A 22,108-nucleotide genomic window follows, 5' to 3' on the forward strand; every position below is an offset into this window, starting at 1 on the left:
AAGCTATTATATATATATATATATATATATATATATATATATATATATATATATATATATATATATATATATATATATATATATATATATATATATATATATATATATATATATATATATATATATATATATATATATATATATATATATATATAATAGCTTATTTTGTTTCAAGCAGAATGCAGGTTGTTGGAAGACATTGAAGAGACATTTTACATTTGTAAATTCATTTTAATCCATTCCGGGAAAGCATAATTATTTACAAGCAGAGACGCGGACAAAGCACGTTCGCCACAGCGTGCACAAAAGAAGAAGTAAGGAAGGGACGAAACAAATGATCACTAATCTTATATAACATGGGATTTCCGGCCACGTGGTGATTGAATACACGTGTTGACCTTTGACAAAGGCAACGGAGGGATCATTTTCACTTGACACGTGGAACTGATGGCGCAGTAATTTTTACACAGCTTCATACGTGGAATGGGATCAGGAAACAAAAGAACACTTTAGAATGACCCCGACATGGACCGAATTAGGCAAAAATTTAGGAAATTAATTTGGATGAAATTAGACATTAAACTATCATTATATATATATATATATATATATATATATATATATATATATGAAGTATATAAAACAAGAAATTCCTTTAAAGAATATACTTTGATACCAAATGCCGTTACTTATTTAATTAGAATTCATGCGACCGTTGAATTTCGATTACAGATAATGTAACTACAATAAACATCTGCTGGATTTAGCTTGTTAAATTTTACTAGTTATTCTGCCATAATTTTCTCAAAGCACAGTTGATAACTAGTGTAACAATTAACATTCTATTACAACTATTTTGTAGTAAACCATTTCATAAAGGTTCAGCTACTTGTAAATTTTAATTGTTACGATTTTGGTCTACTAAAGTTTAATCAAATTTAACTAAATTATATCGTTATATAAATTAAAACTCACACATTTATGATATTTTTAATAAAAGTGTTTAAATACTAGGAATTTTTGCTCGTTCTATAACTTTTAGAATTTGGAAAGTTTAATTATAGTTAATTTTGTAATAGTATGTAGAGATTTAATTAAAAAAATATTAGTTTTCTAATTACACATTTTAACTTTTTTTCTTATAATTGATTTTAGATTATAATTTTATAATTATTGTGATAATATATAGAAATTGCGATAATTCTCTAATTAAAGCATTTTAAACTTTTTTTCTTATAATACAATTTATTTTAGATTATTTTTTTATTTTAATGCGTTATAGAAGAAGAATAAATTGTACATAAATTTTTTTTTATTTTTGTGAAAAATATTTCGATTCGTAAGATGGACAAATTATATAAAAATTATTGAAACTAATCGTATGTCCATAAAATATCTCAAAATTCTCTAGATAAATTGCATGGGTTAAAATGCATTCTTCCCATTAAAAGTTATTATTTTTTTATATTCCCTTGGACAATAAATATTTTTATTCATCAATATTCATCAATTCATCAATAAATATTTTCATTCATTATTGGATAATTTAATATTTTTATTCATCGATATTCATCAATTCATCATTAAATATTTTTATTCATTATTGGACAATTTAATATTTTTATTCATCAATAAATATTTGTATTCATTATTAGACAATTAAATATTTCTTTTTTCCTCTATATCATTTCTCTTATGAAATAACGCCTCAGCGAGCATCTGCATGCTCATCATCTGTAATACAATTTAACAGAGTCAGAAAAAGTGAGATTTTCTTATTCTTTTCCGTACTAGGCTAAATATATCTTCAACTTCTGCTTAGCCACAGTTGAAACAAGTTCAATTTAACTAGGTCGAACAGGAATGGACAAAAATAAGAAAATGCCCCTCCCTTAAAAAAAAATAAAGATCTTAGGTCGAATTTAATTATGGTAATTTTAATTTATGTTTTAATACTCATTTTCATAGGAGATTCAATGAAGCATTTTATTATGCGATTGAATATTCATACTTATTACATTGCTGTCAGTTATGCGTAGTTTTTACTGTTTGATGCTTTTTAACAAATTTCAAATTTTCGCGAAGCATGTACACTCATGCCCATGTTCATCGTGCTGATAAAGGAAGCTGAATCATTCCAACCTTGATATCTTAAAATGCAAGAAGTATTAAATATTGGTATAGTAACGAAATCTCGTTATTCTTGTGAACTCGGGAAAAATAATTAATTCTAGATAATATTCTAGAATTAATTAATTAATAATTCTAGAAAAATAATTGCCGGCTTCCTGGCATAGGGGTAGAGTATCTTCCCCATGATTTGGGCATTCCGGATTCGAATCCCGGTTCGGGCATGACTGTTCTTCATATGTGCTCTATCTGTGAGGAGTGTGAATGTGCCCCGCTGTAAAAAGGGGTTGTGCAAGCTAATGTGTGTGTGTTTCGTGAGCTAGAAGTCAGACCTCTGCCCTCGATTTCTCGGGGGTCTTTACACTCGGAATCTACTGCACTCCCTTTCCGTGGTAACGCGGACACGACATCAGCATCATCAAAATAATTAATTCTAGAAATGAAACTTTTTAAAAAGGGGATGCTTCTTTTATTTGGATTTTGGTAAGTAGAGTTATCTAAATTCTTATTTGCTGAAAGGTATTTCAAGAAAAAAAAAAGAAGAAAAATATATAATAGTAGCAGCAGTCTATTGTAAACTGGCTGATTAATCTTGGTAGTGAAATTTTTAACCTCATTGGAAATCTCTCTTCTTTACTATACTATTTTCTCGTATATGAAGTTTACAAAGAGGAATTATTGCAATCATCCAAAAAATTCCAACTCGAGGTTTTGACGAATTTTGACATTTCAGGCTTTCTTGGGTCAGAAAACACTTTATCGATTTATTTTCTTATCATAAAAACACTTTATCGATTGTAATTTATGTAAATATAAAGTTCAGACTTTAGCAAATAGATCCCTTTTTGGACATATAAGGAGGATAAAAACTTATAGGAAATAATAAAAAGTGAAAATTCGTTTTTTCCTATAATTATTGAGTGAGGATAAAAAGCTCCTTTCTGTATTTGTAGATTCCTTTTTAACAGCTAATTAAATCATTAAAGAGGAATTGGAAAAGAAACAAAAGGAGACTGCGTGAAAAGAAAAATTCCTTATGTAATATTCTAACAGACCAAGGTTTATTCCACCAGATAAAGAAGGAATGTAAGTTCATTCTTTCCTAGGAGAATGCGCCCGAGTCAATATAAACCTGGCGAGATGGATTCCCCCCATAAGAGTTGCTGGTATAACGATCTCTGGAATTTTTCGGGTCTGCATAAAGTGTAATCAATCAGTGTTAGCACAAAAAAAAAAAAAAAAAAAAAAAAAAAAAAAAAAACAGGAAGAGAAACATGTCGAACAAATAATGGAAAAAAAACAGCAATTGATATGCTTTTAGATATGCTGATCTCAGCTATCGATTAAAATAAAGAGAAGAAGAGAGAACTGTTTATGAATGAAATCATTACAGGGTATCACTGTTTTCTTATTTCAAGATATAATATTATGGTGAAAAAAAGGGTTTTTGCATTTAATTTGGTATTTAGCAAATGTTCTCAAGAACTATTGATCATTTTTGGTCAGTATGTACAGATATGATTTCAACTATTGATTATATCTCTAAAAGAAAAAATGGGTGAACGGTATTTCCTTAAAAAACTAATCAATCTTTTACATTCTTGACCAAAATCATGTTCTTATACATTATGGCCTGAATTTTGTTTAGTTGAGAAGATGTAATTTGAGTAATAATGATTTTTGTTGGTACTCACAACTATCAATTAAATAAGATCAGGAGTCTACCGAATCACGGAAGTCAGAGTGCGTGCTTAGTTGAACACAATAATTCTTCCATATCTAAGATCATCCGAGTTCAAGTACTTCAGAATACCTAAACGCCTGAGTTTTTTTCAAAGGGAATTCCATATCCCACTGAATATAAATAGATGACGCATGTTTCATGATTATGTTGTCATTACTCTGGTCTTGGTTACCAGCCAAATACGTGCTGTTTCATTTTCACCTAAATGAAAAGTGAACACGACACGCGACAAATACATTAAAAATTATTTTTCTTTATGTGCCTTATGTTTTGATGCAGGAATTTATGAAGATGGGTATATACTTCCCTATAGAACAGCCAGAATATGCTTAAAATGTTTAAATAGAGAAGAGATTCGGTTTCAAAGAAGGGTAGACCTGCGCTTCAGCTATTGTTCTAGATGAAATAAACATCAACAATGCTACTGAGATTGAAATGGATGATCGCTGAATTATATTATGATAAACATCGTCAGTGCTATACGATGATTAATTTGGAAGATCGTTGAATTACATTAAATGAACTATTAGAAATACTGAATATTTCATTGGATACGAATCACCCATTGCTCACAAAAAAATTGCACATTTGTGCATGGTGGGTTCCAAGACTGCTTGTCGTTTTCTTTCGATAATCACGGCCATTGGTATTACTCCTCCTCTTTATGGTCCTGATTTAGCATCATGCGATTTTTTTTCTTTTCACGAATATGAAAAAAACTCGCGGAGCAAGAGTTTTACATTATCAGAAGTAGATGTTTCAGAGATGGTTTGAATAATCTGTCAATAAATGGTTTTAAAAAAATGATTAGAAATCATAAAAATTAGCTTTAGATTGAAAAAAAAGAATTAATTATTAATAATTAGGAGCATTTTAAGAAAACCCATCCGAATTGGGTAGATAAGTAACTATTATTATTTTTTAATTAATTTATGATGATTGTTTTTATTGAAAAATCTATACAATCGGAATCGAAGAATGCCGATCAAAAGACGGTCCCTCTAAATAAGAATTTTCTTCAAAATTTGTACTTCAGGTAATAAAATTGCTTACAAAATTTTATCTATACAGTTCTTTGCGTTACTGATTACTGCTTTAATTCATCTCAGACAGACTGACAAGGAAATTCCCTCGATTTCTTTCTTCCAAAATATAATCGATATTTACAAATTTGGTATTAAGTTCAGAGTTCAAGTGTCTTCCGTCAATCTCGTGGCTATTTTGAGTTGTAGCGGTCACAGATAGTAAACACATAGACAGTCATATTCCTTAAAATCTGCTTTATTAATTTAATGAAATCTTAAACATCGAGATGAATAAAAAATCACGTTATCAAATTATTAGAAAGTGAAAATACTTTTTTTATACATGTCATACGTTAGAAAGTAAAAAGAAAAAAGTAGTTTTTTTTTTCTTTTTTTTTTTCTAAACTCTTTTTGCATTGTGACTACTCTTAAGGTTATCAACAAAAAAAAAATCCCGTGATCGATTAATTTAATTTTGTTGCTGTTATTTCTTCTAATAAAGTAAGTATTGCTTCATTCATTCGATCCAACTTCAAAATAATTTCTTTAAAAAAAATAGGTTTTGCTTTCGAATTCTTTTTTAGCTAAATATTTTTTTTTTCCTATTATTCCCTTATACCGAGAATCGAATACCCTCCTTACAAAATTTGCATTATTTCTTTATGATAACGAAAAATTAAAGTTCAAAAGAAACATCCTCTACCGAAGATCCATTATTCAAAAGACGTATTAGGTTTGTCATTAGTATTCTTGCATTTAGAGTAAAACTCTTTAATTCAGATATACTAATGACAAACTTAGTGATTAATGATGAACAGATTTAAATACAAGAAATGTTCTTATTAAGAATTCAAACTAGTGTTGCTTTTGATCTAAAGCGGAAAAAGTGTTTTCTATTTTCGAACACGTTTAACAGAAGAAATGGAAAAATATTAAATAAATACTTCTTAGATAATGATAGAAAATTTGCTACTTTTTAAAAAAAATTATTGATTTCTACACTTTTAAGCTAAAATGAAGAGAAAATTGATAATTTTTGGAATAACAGCTTATTTTTCCCTCTTCTATTTTTCTGATGAGTTTTTTCATATTTTTGGGTACTTTAATTCAATTCTACTTGTATAATATGCTATCTTAAATATTTTTAGCCAAAGTGAAATTCTGAAGACAAATTATGAAATATTGCACATTTAGTTAATCGCTACGACATTTTACTATATAAATAATTTTAGAACCGAATATTTTTTATTAATAAATTGTTGTTATCAGTCAATCATTTTAAACTAAATTATGATTTCATACAATGCCGCCATCTAGCGCTAAATTTTGGAAAAAATTATTTCAAGATTCATTGATATTTTTTTTAAAAAAAGTTATATATATATATATATATATATATATATATATATATATATATATATATATATATATATATATATATATATATATATATATATATATATATATATATATATATATATATATAATCTAAAAATATTTATTTTTAAAATAAAAGATTCTAACATCTGTTTCTCTAATAATATGCGATTAAAAAATATTTTAACATCTGTAGTTTTATTTATCTGTTCAAAATGAAAATAAAAGTGTTTAAAATGTGAATAACAAATAATTTCTTCGGCATATATTTGTGAAATTGAAAATATTTTGTAATAACAAATACAAAATCATATAATCAACACCTGTATTTCAAGCCAATAAAACCAAAGTGACTGAACGTATGAATGATAAAATAACCGAATACTCATTACTTTATTTCTTAAATTATTAAATTTTAATTCACATTAAAATATAAAGGGGCAAAACTTTTCCTCAGATTGGCCATCAAAGTATGTTTCAATAGTTATTTTTTTTCCCTAACTAAAAGTTTTAATATTTATCTGTAATATTTACGTGATGCTATTTTAAAATATTTCAATGAAAAATTGGATGAAATTGCTGACACTTTTGCAATTGAAAAATTCTGCAGTTATTATTTATATCATACTATGTTTCACTTTTTTTTTTCATCTAAGTGATATGTTTCTGTTTAATATAAAGATAAATAACTTCACAGGGGGTTTTTAGTTTCAATTTGTTATGAAAATAATACCTTGACTGTAAATAATGTGAACGTTTATAGAAACCCATGGAGAATATTAATGCGCAAATAATGTAAAGATTACTTTTATTTAGAAAAAAAAATGTGAAAATGAAGACGAAAAACGTTTTATTAGAGTATAGCAGACAGAACATTTTATCTCAACGCAATTTTACATATTACTTTTATATGGGAATAAGTTAATGTCTTAATAAAAAAATTAGGAATGGAACAAAAATATCAACATTTTCTTTTATCATAGTACTGTATACATTTTCCACAAAAGTAGATTTTATTAAAAGTATACTTTATACAAAAATCCAATTTAAATAGTTCCACAAAAAGTAAATAACCTCATGTTGTCAAGTAATATACTGAAATAAAATAATTAAAATGTTTTTAACTTTTTCATGCCCTAATATTATCCATTTCTACATTTCGTTTCATATTAAGTATCACGTATTTAATGATCCTTTATACGAACAACTTTTTTTTATATAAGCACCTACAAACTGAGTTTAAAGTGACACGATTTCTTGATTGAATCATTTTGTAAGTTCGAAATAATTCTCAAATTACTTTTCTCATTCCAGATTTTTTTTTCGGAAAGGATATGTAAATAATTATTTGGAAAAATAGCAACATTCATATATTACAAAATTGCATGAAATCAGTAAATTTTGTAAAGAAAACAGTAGTCTGTTTTTGCAAATAATGTTTGGAAATGAACAACGAATAGTTTACAGTCCTGAATAATTATAATTTCCCTACTTTGCTTGCATTGTCAGTCATTCAGAATATTCTACGTTTATTGTGCAAGTTTACCTTAAAATAATACTTTCATTTGTTGCAAGAAAAAAAATCATCAAATTTGATTAGCATTTTGAAATTAATACAGTAGATCTTCAAAGGCGGCTAGTTGTATTTTAAATTTACAAATAGTTAAGCATCTAGTGCGCATTTGAATCCATGAAAATATCATAGCAAATAGATTGCGGAGCTTCCAAATGTATTATGTTTGTTCTATCTGTACAAAAAAAGCGATATTGCTTAGAAAACGGGCCCATCAACGATGGCAGAGCAATCTTTCATTGATTTGCATATGGATATACTGGTACATGATATGTAATTTTCTTAAAGATTTGCGAATGGATTAATGATGGATATTTTGTGCAGTACCAGTTTTATTATCTGCGGTAGCCTGGTTATTGAGTTTACTCAGAAGGGTTAGTACTAACTCAGACATCTGTTTTTGTTTGCATCCACATCGAAAAATATTACACTCATGTCCATAAATTAAGGATATTGCAAGTTCAGGAAAAGAAAGAGTCTGAAGCAAAACAAATGTGACTTATTTGTAAAGCCTATTTATTAAACAAAAGGTAAAGAGCAAAAAAAAAAAAAGAAAAAAAATGCTATATGTTTGATATCATTAATAAAAATTGCGATTTTTTGTTCCCTGGAGCAAATTACAAAACAAAACATCCTATTTACAAAAACCAATATTACATGGTTGGTATGATGGTAAATACATAGTATGTCTCTCAGACGATGTAATACAGTCCGTACAACGCCTAAGCATGCTGAGTATCAAATTATCGACCTGAGATTCGGGAATATTACACCACTCATCAAGCAATGCTCTCCGAAGTTCCGATAGACGTGTAGGAGATGGTTGACGGGCTGCAACTCGTCGGCCAAGCATGTCCCACACATGCTCTATTGGATTCAAGTCCGGCGAGAATGCTGACCAGTCCATACGGAGGATATTCTCCGATCAAAAGCATTCATTTACGATGTTTGCACGGTCTGGAACCCAGAATAATTCCTCCCCAAACGAGCAATCTTGCACCACCGTAACGGTGTCGTTCAATGATGTTCTCTGGGTTGTAATTAGTACCTGGCACTCTCTATATGAAAGCCCGACGAGAATCAGACTGCAAGCTAAACCGGATTCATCGGAAAACATTACACAAGCCCACTGTTGCGGTGTCCACAATGCATTCTCTCTACTTCAGGCTAACCACAGGCTACAGTGAGTTGCAGTAAGTGGAGCACATCTGACAGGGCTACGAGCATATAGACCAATCAGACGAGAGCTGATCAGCCGATAATTCTACCACGTAAAAAATCATGCGCCCTTTGTGTCATAGCTATGCGGTTATTGCACTGAAAGGCTTATAAAGCGCTTGCGAACAATTTTACTTCTTTACCTGTATTCCTTATACATCACTCTCTTACACTCTCGTCATTGTGACGTACTATCGGTGTCACCTAGTGTTTTCCTGCAATTTGCATATGATTTTTGAAGATGTGCGTAGTTATTTTACGAGTGGTATATGTATTTTAGAGTTCGAATTCTGCGTGACTCTGAATTATCCTTACTTTATGGACATGAGTGTATTTTGTGTTGTCGCAACAATGAAGACATTTAACATCACTGAAAAGGCGAAAAAAGTCGCGTATATTTCCATAAAATTCATTCTTATGTAGAAATTTAAAAAAAAAATTCAGAGAATTATATCATGGAAAGTGCTTCGGAAAAAAAAAAGGCATTTTCTTTGCACATTAATTGATGGACTTGGATAAGCATGAAAGCTTATACCAGGAGTTGATTTACTGATGAAAGATTTTTAAAGAATTAAGAATGGTCATATCAAACTTTTTATAAGAAAAAATTTAAGGAAATAAACCTTTATAAGAAAAGAAACTTCATGTGTTTTACAACCTTAAAATTATAGGTGTTAACTTATATTTGCTTTGCATAGAATTTCACATGTTATTTTCAAAACAAAGAATTGTCGTTGATAACATCAAGCGTGTCGTTTCATGTGTTTTAGTAAAATATTACATTCAATTAAATTTTCCTATTAAACGTATTAAAATATGACGTTTTGAATTTTTTTGCTATAATTATTAAATTTCAACACCGATTTGAACTGTTGATTTGTAAGAGCCGGATTTTTTTTTTATCCTGAGCAGAATAACAGAAAATGGTTTTTATCATTTATATCCAAACAACAACAAAAACAAAATCCTTTCGACAAAGTGGAAAGTAAAAGTGGATTCCATTGCATCTAAGTTGCTATCTGCCAATATAAATTGGTGATGTTAGAAACAGTCAAAATTAGGGTGTAAAATTTAGTTTTCAGCCCTTAACTTCTAAGATATTGCAGCTATCGAAAAACTTTAAATACAAAAGTTGTTCAACTTAATGAAGTGTTAATTTGGCTAATTGGATTTAATTTTCTATCTTCAATATTAAGAAAGTTATAGAGAATTAAAAATTTCACAACCTTTACCATTTCCACGCCCTTTGAGCTAGATGAGCCAAAGGGATAAGAACCCGTCCGAAATTTTTATATTTCTAGCAACATATTCCAAGCCAGTTAAAATACAAGTAAAATTACTCTAGTTGCACTTACTGTGCAATGCAAGATAGCATTGGCAAAGCGTTATGCGCATATTATATATATATATATATATATATATATATATATATATATATATATATATATATATATATATATATATATATATATATATATATATATATATATATATATATAAAAGTTTAAAAATAGTTTATAAAACTATTAAACTTTCGAATGAAGGGTGGTTTTGGGTTTTAGGAATCGGTGATGAAATTTTCCAAAAGTCTTGTCATGAGAACCATTGCAAAATGTAGTCTTCCTATAGAAATATACTCCCCCCCCCCGAAAAAAAATTGGGGGCTTTAAATTACGAAATAAAAGTTTTTAGAAAATAGACTTTACGATTTAAAAGACGGAAATTCAAAAAATAAGTATAAACTAAAAAAAATATTTGTATAAAAAATAATAATAATAAAGGAAACATTTTTGACACAGTTTATCAAGTTTTTTTTTACTATAATTCTTTTACAATAGCTGCTGTGTTTTTAAAAGGAAACTGTATTACACTAATCCATTCATATTGAAATATGAAAATATTAGTAAATTAAACTTGGTGACAAAATGTATTCACAATTACCATGACTCTATACATACTGTGCATTTTTTTATTCTGTCAGGTTGTTTTGAATATTGATTGATAATAAAAACAAGGAAGTTAATCTACTTTAAAACTTTGTATCAAAGAATTTTTTTCAGGGTTCTTTTTATAATCCTATTAGTAAGCATTTCAACATATATACAAAATAAAAGTAATGCAATGTTCAAGTATTAGGTTATAAAGCAAAAATCTTCCCTGGAATTAAAATTGCTTTCGATTTAAAAAAAGGATTTAAATAATAAACCTTGGCAAGATTTGTGTTTTTAATAAAAAGTTTTTTGCATTGTTAGTTATTATTTTTAAATTTATTAGCATGCTTGCAGCCTTATTTAGAGACTGTAGAATTCGATACTTTGACAGACTTTTTTATGCACTAATCCTCATATTATTATAAACAAAGGAATATATTTCTGATTTTCTAAGGAAAAGGTATATTTTCATCTTGACAAGAAGAGAACGTAGATTAATAGCGAGATTAGGTGACAACAAAAATTGATGTTATTACCGGCTATGATAACATAGCAAAAGGGGATTTTAGGGGATTAAAAAGAAAAATTATTCATGTGAGGAAAAAATTATTATTTTATATACTCATATATACAAAAAAATAATGAAAAAAAACTCAGGAAAAAAAAGTAATTTAAAACAATGTTTTGTTTTGTGGCTTCAAATGGGGATGTTACTACTTTTAATTTTTTTTTATATAATATAAATTTCTATAGGGAAAAATTGCGTCTCTAGCTCCCTTAGAATAATAACTGCAGCAGTTTTCTGACTATAATAACCATTAAATTATAATCATCATTATGAATTATTGATGGAGAAATTTTATTTCATATTCAGTTAAATATGTAATAATGTATCCTATGGATATTATAGGTCGGGTGTAATTATATATTTATAATAAAGGCACACACACACGCGCGCGCACGCACACACACACACACACACACACACACACACACACACACACACACACACACACACACATATATATATATATATATATATATATATATATATATATATATATATATATATATATATATATATATATATATAAGTTTATGTATATATGTGTGTGTCAGCGTATTACAAGTTTAATTTTTGATATTATTTTTAAAAGTTCAAATTTTTTTCTTTTTTTTTAATATCTTAAACTTGAAGCAGTATGAGGAAGTAATTATTAAAAATGAAATAATTATTAAGTAACCCATTTTAATTATTTGAGTGGAATTATGGAATAAAACATTTCTCTGAAGATATGCCTAGTGTATGTCGGAAAATTTGTTACCTCATAAAATTTACTACCATATGAAAATATTCAGTTTAATTCTTCACGTATATAGAAGCTGCATTGAGAGGATAGATGGATTAGAAATATCCATTTTAAAAATGCATGGATGCATTTGACAATTAAACCCTTTGGTTTCAAATTCAGAGGAAAAAATCCAATAAAATACAAATCATTTTAACCGATGTATGCTATTATTATTTATCTTAACAGTAATATTTTGAATTACACTTCAATGCTTTGATTTTCATAGCAAAGAAAACGTAATATATAGAATTAGTAATTTAGACTTAGACTATATAGACTTAGTAATTTAGTGTATGTCAGCATTTTTGATAGTTAATAGTTTGCAATAAAATATTTTATTTCATATGAGAAATGGAAAAGAATAGATTGTTAATGCACTTTTGAGAATCTTTTAATTAATCGTCTTAAAAGAAAACACTTTAATCCACAAAAAGATGACACTAGATATCATAAAAACCAATAGCTTTGAAACTAGTTTTATGAAACATTTGTGGAAATAGCAAAAAAATTTTTCTTTACTTACCGATTATTTTCGATGTACAGATTATTTTCATATTCCAAAAACATCCGATGCATCTAGTAAATCTGATGGAAATTCCTAATTTCCAATATTATTAATGACATAGCAAACAATATTTGTTTTTACTAATTACCACATTACAAGGATGAGTAAACCTATAGTTCCATTTCGGTACAAATGTGGAATTTTAATTTAAATAGTGTTTCGAATTGCATACTGGTAATATTCAAACTATAATTAATTAATCATGACTATGACTGTTGACCACAACAGTTGTCTCATTCCTAAAAACATTTGAGTTCATGTATTTCAGATTATTAAAAATGATCGAATCTGTCTTTCAATTATATGAAAGTTCTTTACATCCCCTCAATAACCGCAATAATAGAAAGTGATCTTAAGCACTTGATAAAAAAAGAAAGAACCGGTTTAATTGATTGTATTCAGCTATTATACACAAAGGCATCCTTTGAAAGTTCTGAGAAACCTTTCATCTTTCAGAGACATATCTTCGCGAGGTTCACTAATGTGTAAAGAAGAAATACGAGTATTCAATCAATCACGTTTTCGAAAAGAGAGGACATTTCACAGTGATATCTAGAATTTTCGGGCGCTTGTTGTAATTTCGTTCAGAGGGCATTTGGGGCCTTTCAGAATTGATGGAGTTAAGTGTTATTTTTGCATAAGTTGTTTAGTAGGACCTTACTTTCTATTTTCAATCTAATTATATGACAAATTCAGTTTCGCATGCAGAAAAGTGCCCGTGCGTGGCGGGATAGAAAATAAATTAGTCAGAATTGAGAGAAAAAGAAATTAATATGTGTCAATAACCTTAAGATGGGAAATATTTGTTAATTGTTAAAAAGTAACAAAAATGAGCAATATTTGTATATCTTGGTTACTGTTAATGAATTAAAAATTTCTAGATGAGGATTCAAAACGCAACCATTGTGCATGTTACTTTACCATTGCCATTTTCAACTAGATAGAACTTTTCTTAGTTTTCAAAATAAAATTGAAGTATAAATCTGCCCTTCGTTGCAATAAATAGAGTAATTTTCATAATATTTCAGAGCATATTATATTATTTATTAATATTTCCAAATGTCTTGTGAATTAACAATCGAATTATATCTTTAATTTAAGTGGAAACGCTTTTTAATGGAATATTTTTCCAACCCTTCCTTTTTCCTCAGTAGTTTAGCAAACTGATTTCTGTACATAAAAGCTAATTTCTGCAAAAAAAAAAAATATTGAAATCCTTTTTTTTTAACGAATAAACCATTTAAGAGCTTTTAAAAAGGTATATTAGAAATGCTTTTATATGATCAATTCTTTAGTGAAAACTTTATCTTTGCTCCCAAATATACAAATTTAAAATTCTATTTTGGAACATACTTAAAACTTTTTGTGATTACTTCACTTTTCTTCAAGACTAACCATAAAAATTTAATTCATAAGAATTAAACGACATATAATAAAAATTAACATCTGAATTTTTTTTCTTTGAACTGTTTAATTTTTTTCTTTTACAATTCTATTTTGGAGCACACTCAAAACCCGAGCACTTAGCTTTTTATTATGATAAAACATAAAACTTTTATTACCAATTAAGAGTTAAGTAATCTGCAATAAAAAGGTGCTATTATTTCCCAATGTTAAGTTATTTTTTTTATTAGTAGACACTTTTTAATTAACAGGTTAGAAATTACTTGAAAATAATTTAGATTTAAAAAAAAGTCTTTGAATTTTTTTTGACAGTTACTTTTCCACTTCACACTTCCACTTTTACATGCAAATGGGTTTAAAACTTTTAACTTCTGATAATAATCTTACATGAAATATTTTAAAGCTTTTATTTATTTTCTTTTTGCTCTTTCAAACCTAATTAAAGATTTAACAGAAAATTTTTTACTTAGAGAATAATTAAAAATTATAATTTTTTAACAAGGATTTCTTTCAGCAGAAAGTACTTCATTGCTAGAACAAATATTATTCTTTCGGCAATTAATTGATCTGCTACTTTTTTAAAAACTTGTTTTGATTTTGAGTTATAATGTGTTTATTTTAGATTTTAAAAAATGAAAGTCTGAGCTTTTCTTTCTAAGAAAGTATAAAATATACAACAATCAATTAAAAATAATTACTGAAACGACAACACATAAATTTTAATATTAATTAGCCTATAAATCCATGTGGTAACAATGAATTCTTAACAATAACAGTAAAAATTTTATTTAAATATTTTGTAAATAAAATGAAGTTTATTTAATAACAATGAATGCTTAATGATAACAGTAAAATAAATTTATTGGAATATTTTATAAATAAAATAAATTTTAATTGTAGCATTTTTTAAGAAATATTTTTAATAATGTTCGATTTGATCATTTGGATGAACGAGGAATTTGATTTTTTTAGAGAAAATGCTGAAAATTTAAATAAATGATAAGATGTTGCTGCATTTTTTCATGTCACAGAAATCTTCCACTTGTTTTTCTAACTGTTAAAACCATTTCGCCTGCACAATAATTGCCTGTACAAATTCTAAAAAGCAATGATAAATATAAAAAACAATTTTAACTAATAGGAATTATCTTGGCAGAAGAGTTTTGTCAAGATATATTATCTTTAGAAGATAAGGCAGAATTTCCATAAGATGAAATGAGAATTATCAATGATGAGTTTTGTTTCATAAACAATTTCGCTAATAAAACATATCTTTCTGTATGCCCTATCCGAAATGATAAGATATTTATTAATGTTCATTGCTTTTAGAAATATGAATAAGAATTGTTAGAAATATGACAAATAAATGTGAGTGAAATATGAATGAAATTGTGGAAATTCCTTTGAGGAAAGAATCGTTTTTCAATCTGAAGGCTTATAACAGCCCAATGTTGCTTTGACATCATTGAAAGATAACCTTTTTTACTGTATAACTCAATATATGTTTACCATGAGTGTTATGGTAAACATAGTTTTGTATACTCATAGACATATTTTTGAAAAAGGTACTATCCCTTCATAAAATTTTGGAACTTGAATAAGACCAGAAATGGGACGAGTTTTTATTTTCAGAATCCCACAATTTAGAATTTTATGCTCTATAGTATAGTAAAGAAAATTGAATATGTATATATTGGATGTCTTTTGTCAAATGATTGAAATGAAAATTTGACACAGATTTGATAAATTTAGCTATAAAGTGATAAATTAAATGTCATTAGTTTAAATCCTTATGTTTTTAAATTATCGCATATACATGAATGTGAATGTATAAACCAAGATATTGTCAATTTCTTGACAATTTAGGCTCTAAATGTGAAACATAATTACAATTAAGATACTAAATTTACACATTAAATTTAGCGGATGTCTCACCGAGAAGAAGAGAGTTTTAAAACTTCAGTTTCGATTTATTTCATCCCGGGAAGCCCAATTCGTACAAAAAAAAAAAACTGATGATAAATGATGCACCAGGTTACAGTTCTACACAAGAGCAAAAGGAAAAGAAATTTTTCCCTTCAGTGATTTTATTATGAGATTTTGATAGGGATTTCTTCAAAACGTATAGTCTTTGGAAAGGGAATCTTAGGTATCTTTAAAAGAATATTGTAAGCATTAGGGATTTTTATCTCCTCAATCGGAGTTTGAGAAAATGTTGAAATTGTCTAGAGCACGTGTTTAAAATCAGGAAATAAGATAAAATTTTAGAATGAAGTTAATATGAGCTAAATTAAGATAAAAAATTAGGAAATTAATTATGATTTAAATTAAATTAAGAGATATCATTACACACACACACGCACGTACACGTACATGCACACACACACACGCATATATATATATATATATATATATATATATATATATATATATATATATATATATATATATATATATATATTGAAATAGAATTTAGCATGAAACACATATTAACAAAATAGATAAGATACACACAATTTTAAGGCAAAATAAATAATAAAAATGCATAAAAAAAGCGGATTTCAGAATGATATAATCATTAAATTAAACAAAAATGACAGTGAAGAGACTTTGCTTTTTTAAGTTTGATTTATTATCTCTCGGGAGGCAGGCATGGTTTATTTACAAGAAGGTGCGGAGAATGCACGGCCACCACAGCGCGGCACAAAAGCAGAAGTCGGGAAGACCGAGAAATAAATTATTCTTCGTCTTATATAACATGCGATATTAATAGGGAAATTATCAATCATATGTAAGGGAAACACACAGATCTTTTAAGAAAGAATGTGCTTACTGGACATTTTTCTATCCCGTCACGCAGAAAGTGTGAAAGTGCACATGTAAGCATTTTTAGAAAGCTTCTCTGGAATTAATTAAGTAGAAACAGTGGAATCGGATCAGGAAATAAGAGAATATTTTAGAATGAAGTTATTATGGGCTAAATTAAGACAAAACGTTGTAAATTAATTAGAATTGAAATCAGAGTTTAAAATATTATTACACACACACACACACACACACAAACACACACAAACACACACACACACACACACACACACACACACACACACACACACACACACACACACACACATATATATATATATATATATAACAGCAGAATAATTAATAATATAGTTATTAAAGTAAACAAAATTCTAATCAAACATTACTGAGTAAGTTCAATAAATTACATCTATAACATTAAAGATATTTCAAGATTTTCAACAAGAAAGACAGAGATAGAAATAAAATAAAAATTATTCTGTGGAAAGCATCAATAACCTTCCTTTAAATAAAATAAAAACAACAGCAAAAAAAAAACAATTTTAAAAAAATCACTCAAGTGAACATTAATGAAGTGAATAAAAGGAAACCTTTTAGCAAATATTTCCGATGTATTGCTTTCAACAATATGCATTGCTATATCTCTTTAGATACCCAAGTTATTTTGCGCGAAAAGATTATTTGTTAGAGATCCAAATATCACTCCGTGGGTGACAGTCTGTCACACAGTCATTATTAGACGACAGATGATAATCTGCCGCCTTTCGGAGCTGCCAATCAGGAATAATTGTAGATGGCATATTATTCCAGCTTCTTCACGGGATCCTGTTAAAAAGGAATGCCTGGAATGTCACATCAGAGTATATTGATGCATATTTTGACATCTATTCCATCACGTTTTAGAAATCTATTAAATATATATGAAGAATGATTCGCAAAATTCTTTTTTCGGACAATTGTGAGGTTTTATGATCAATATATTTGTCTGGAAATAAGCTGCCACTGGAAGTCAACTAAAAACAGTATAAATATTTCATTTCAGTGTTAGTTGTTTGATTTTTGTAGTAATTCGAGAGAATAAATCCTTTAATATTGACATTTTTCTGTCATTTTTAAATGTCATGTAATGTAAAAATGTCGTTTTGATAAATAGGACTCCGTGAATTATTGTTACAGATTTCTGTTAGTGTATGTTTGTTTTAATATATTGATTTTAACAGTTATTTCTTTACCTATTTCATATTTTGCAATCATTTATATATTTGTTCGCGAGATATTGATGCTTTGGAGATAATTATTTTTCTGAGAATATGTGAAAAATAGTCTTGATACAATACAAGTAAGAGACAAATTGTCTTGGCCAAACGTCTATAAATTTTTATAATTATTATTATAACTCTATGAATATAAGCACTCGGCATATTTATTTGGAACATGTTAATAAATAGCTGAAAAATTATTAATAACTTGCTATGGTTTTTGAGGCGAAACTCTAACATCAATCGCAGGGACAACGTACTCAGTTCTGAAGTCACAATTTGATTTGAAATGGTTCTGGTATGAAACCTGATTCCATTAAATTATCGTCGGGTAAAAAAAATCGTACGCACGCTAAAGCTTTTAAGATCAAATATCCTCCTGCAGGCAGAGGATATTTGATCCTCAAGACTCAAATGTCTTTTTTGTCATCTGATTCCAGTTCAAAATTACGAGATGTATTTTGTAGTCTCGTAATTCTGAATCGGAAACAGGTATTGTTTCGAAATGGGATTCCGATTAAACCGAGATCAATTGCTATAATGAGACTTGAAACCGTCACATATTATTTTTCTTGTTCCAGCAAACTGCATTGATGCAATTTGCTAAAAACATAAAAATGACTCTGAGGCTATTAAAAATTCCAAAATTTTCAGTATGGCTTGGTATTGATACGTGCGGGATATCCTGTTCCCTTTTAGTAGATTCCTATAGGAAGATTATCTATTACAATAGTTCTTATGACAGGACTTTGGAAAATTTTTCAGATATTTACTGATTATAGTCTTTAGAACCAAAAACCACCCTTCGTTCAAAAGTTTGGCTTGTTTGCCCTTTCCCACCCTCCATTTTCTAGAGAAATCAAATACCCTACAACAGCAGTTACTACAGACTGCTGTAGTACAAAGTACTGCAGAACAAAGCAGTACTTTCAGTTGGTATAATAAGATGCAATTCATCAAAATTCTCTGATATTATTAAAATAGTTCTACTAACATCTTGAGAGAATAACTAGTTAGTAAAGGTGGTTAGTTTATAAAACATTTTTATCTCACTTTTTCTCACACATTTCTCTGCCTCATGCCTCTCCCAATTTAACTATTTTTATTTTAACAAAAGTTTTTTTTTTTCTAAAACTTTTGTTTATATTCAATACTGATAAAAACCTGATCGAAAAATTCTACTATTTTTAATTTTGGTATTGTGAAACCTATAAGAAACAGTTGCATTTACGAATTTAAAATTCGAATTTTATAAGCGACTTTTTAGAGTACCATGGTAGCTTTAATTCTGTTAAGTATCTGTTTCGTAAATTATATAGTTACTAGTCGCTGGAAGTAAAATTCAAACGTCACAGAAAGAATATAATTCTATTAAAACATTCTAATCAAAATAAATTAGAAAAGGGGGGCAACTGTTTTTTGATGGTGAGTTCATAAATTATAATGGAAAATTAAGCTGTGAACATAATATTACCAGAGAAACGTGAAAACTGAGCATAAACATATGATAACAAGGAATCAAATAATTACAACACTATTTGAAAATTGTTGTCAACTTCATTTTAATAGTTATTAATATATTGCTCAGTTTCTTTATATTCATTCAAGTAAACAATTATTTAATAAAATTGTCAATGCATATATTCTAACGAGTACAAGCACAAATAAAATCGAGTTGAAATATAAAACATGAAAGTGAAAAATGTATATAAACTAATACTGTAGACAAATTTCCTCACTTAATCCGAATTTATCAAAATAAAATCTTTACCCAAGATGATTTAATAGTTACCTAGTAACTATGAAATACACCTTGAAGCACACAGACGACAATTACATCAATTAGCAACTCTCCGCAAATCAGAGCGACAAGCAACCTATGAACTAGTCTGATTTTCCAACAATCGCTCTAAATGGCTTTTCTCCTCAGGTAAGTCCTCTCAAGTTTTGGGCTATTACAAGTCTTAAATCAATTCGCTTGAAACTTGTCAACTGTTGATATAAGTCCGATTTACCATGCACAAGCGGATGCTAATCATGTGTCAAGATGTTAGCTAATCTGGAACTCTATTCATTCAGTTTGAATAATGAGGTGTTTCCATGAATTAAGATAGTTACTTGGACTGAGCCTCAACCATTCAGAGTTGCTTGTTTCGCTAATTTCTATGTTTAGGAATAATTTCACTATTAGAAAAAATTTTCTGTTTCTGATTGTGCGAAAAATTAAATTCTTAAGAAATTTTTAGCAAAATATAGAAAAAAATATATATATTTTGCTTAATAGAAGTTGCCTATTTAGGTATTTATTGTTAAGTTTATGACTTTTAATGAAATTTCAATATTTTTTTAAAAAGATGAAAAGCATAATTTGGCTTTTTCCAAAAATGATGGTAAAAAAGAATTTGACATATTGAGAAAAAAATAACTTAAAAATGAGTCCTTAATGAGAAAATGATGGCAATTTTTTTAAACAGTTAAACATTGTCATATGTTTATATTTAACACATTTAATGAAAATACTCGGTAAAAATTCTTATCCATTCTTAAATGTTAAAATAAAAATCTATTTTAATGAAAAAATAATGATGATGTCTTGTCCGCGTTACCACGGAAAGGGTGTACAGTAGCTTCTGAGGGTAAATACCTCTGAGCACCCAAGGGCAGAAGTCTGACTTCTAGCTCATATGAAGATGAAACTCACACATTCGCTTGCACAACCCCTTTTTACAAGTGGGCGCATTCACACACCTCACAGATAGAACACAGATGAAGAACAATCATGCCCGAACCGGGATTCAAACCCGGGACGCCCAGATCACGAAGAAGATGCGCTACCCCTATGCCAGGACGCCGGAAAGGAAAAAATAATGACAAATATAATTAATCCTGCAAAGATTTTAAAAAAATAATTGAAATAAATTATTTACTATTGTTAATAATTAATTAACACATGAATTTGTGTAAAAATAATGCACAATGAAATTTCAAAATAAATAGCTTAACTCATTTTTAATTTTTTGGTATTTTTCAGTGATTTTTATTATTGATTCATATCATTAACTGCGTTTAGAATTTCATAAAATTATTTATTTGCGATAACTGGGGACTCTAATGCATGGTCACTGAAGTGAAAATTCAGCACCTGATTTCCAATGGACATCTTTAAGAAACAATTGATTTTTTTAGTGTTTTTTATGCTTTAGTAAAAGAAAGAGGATTTGATATTGACAGCTGGAAATTTTTATTCTATTTTCTCATATTTCTTACTTTATCAAGAGTTGAAAATCAATCTTCTGTTAATAATGGATCTTTTTATCTAAAAAATAAAAGAGTGCCAAATTTCTTCAGTTTAACGTTATTTTTTAAAAGGATTATAAATTGTTCACTGATTGAAAATGGTGCAAATTTATTAATTTTTAATATCAAATGATTAAATATGATTGAGATATCCTTATTGTAAAGCGTAATTTTCTGGATTATAAAACTACAAAGTGAAAATTAGGTATACCGAATATTCATCACATATATGGTCGCCTTTAAAAAGAACCACCTTTACATTATATGAAATTAAATCATCTTTAAAAAGAATAAAATTTCACGATTGAATGATTTTAAAATAATCTCATAAGGTAAAGTAAATTGTATTTATTAGCATTGCTGAGGTATTAATTATATCCATTATTGTTTAATAAACATATTGAATA

The sequence above is a fragment of the Argiope bruennichi genome, chromosome 9, assembly GCF_947563725.1.
Source record: "Argiope bruennichi chromosome 9, qqArgBrue1.1, whole genome shotgun sequence".
NCBI classification, from domain to species: Eukaryota; Metazoa; Arthropoda; class Arachnida; order Araneae; family Araneidae; genus Argiope; species Argiope bruennichi.